Source organism: Furipterus horrens, unplaced genomic scaffold (assembly GCF_987537825.1).
Source record: "Furipterus horrens unplaced genomic scaffold, mFurHor1.1.pri manual_scaffold_9, whole genome shotgun sequence".
Taxonomy (NCBI): Eukaryota; Metazoa; Chordata; class Mammalia; order Chiroptera; family Furipteridae; genus Furipterus; species Furipterus horrens.
The window spans coordinates 44183287-44184929 of NW_028327179.1; positions in this window are offsets into that span (position 1 = coordinate 44183287).

A 1643-nucleotide genomic window follows, 5' to 3' on the forward strand; every position below is an offset into this window, starting at 1 on the left:
AGATGAAAAAACGGCCTGGGGTTTCAGGAACCTATCCAGTTTGGTGGTAATGTTTTCCAAACTCAACAGGAAATACTTAGTCTTATTTTTATTGGACCAGATCTGAGTGAGTTTACTTTTTTGTTCCATTCAGTTGGTTTGAGCCTTGTTGATATAGCACATAAACAAAATATTTCTTTTCCTTGTATAGGAAAGGAGATTAAAAGCATAGAACTTTAATGTGAAAAACAGCCCCACTGATACTCCTTTCCTTCACCTCGATGACAGGTTTCATTGTAAAAACACACATACCTTATTTAAGGGTTGGAATTTTGCCCAAGATCATCATTATTTACATGGAAATAGCATCCATAAATGCCACCTGGATTCTCTATTGAATATACTTTTAGGTTATAGACTCAAAGAAAACTCATTTCTATTTATGTTAAGTTTTTGCATTTAAATTTCAGTTGACACTAAACAACGAAACATCACATACCAAATTCTTTACCATAAAGATTTAACTTGAATAGAATTCAACATTTTTGTCTTTCTAAATCTCTTTAAAGTTTATCACTTTTGATATTCTTGTCATATGAAATGTTTTCATAGCTAGTTGACCAACATAGAATGGAAAATTCAAAATACTGACAAAAATATTTTTAAAAGGCCTACATTCATGAAAAGCAATATTTCACATATCTAAAGTTTAATACATTTAGTATTGCTTCTTAGCAGCCCCCCCCCCCCCACATACACACACACTTTTTAAAAATTTATGCAGGGTTGAATGAATTGAATGATCTAGGCACTATCTGTATAACCCTCCTCACTATCACGGATAAGCAGGATTGATGGCACATCCTTTTCACATGTGTAACAATTCACGACACAACAAATGAAAGAAGAGTCACCTCCTGTCTCCCTTTAATGTCTTACCATACTTTGTGGACTTCAATTAAATTTTAATAATTTAAAATTTATTATATAATCAAACATATTTAATCAGTAATTTTGTTTTCATTGACAAATCTGAGGTTTACTTTTTTTCTGCCAGTTCACAAAATCAGATCTAATTACCCAACTTGAAGTTTTATCATACCAGCTCCACTACTCGGTGGCCTAAGGACATATTGCAACTCCAAGAGCATGTGGTTGACAATGTTGTGTAGCAGCTGGTGCAGAAAAAAGCTGGCAGAGCACATCTCAGAGAATAAAACAACACTGCTAGTGCCACTGTAACCTTGCTTGTCTTGAATATAATTGTTACCAGAGCTATCTTGTTAGCATCTGTCTTTATTATAATAGTATAAATGTCTACATTTTTTAAATAAAAAAGCAAAATTTCTGTAAATTTTTAAATATCATTATATTTGAATAAATGATCTTTCTGTTTAATACTGTCTCACATCTAACCCTATATATCTCATAGAAATGCTATTAGGCATTGCGTTGAAACTTCTGGAAAAAAATAAAAGTCACAGAATTTATTTAATATTAACCCTCCAAAGTCCAACATAATGCTGACAAATTTTAATCTTCAAATAAATGCATATTTAAATTAACATAATTTTAGTTATTCAGAGATGTATCCAAATATACATTGGTTGAGTTGAAAGGTAAGGCACTTCAAAGTAATGTTTTTAAAACAGGATTTTAATGAA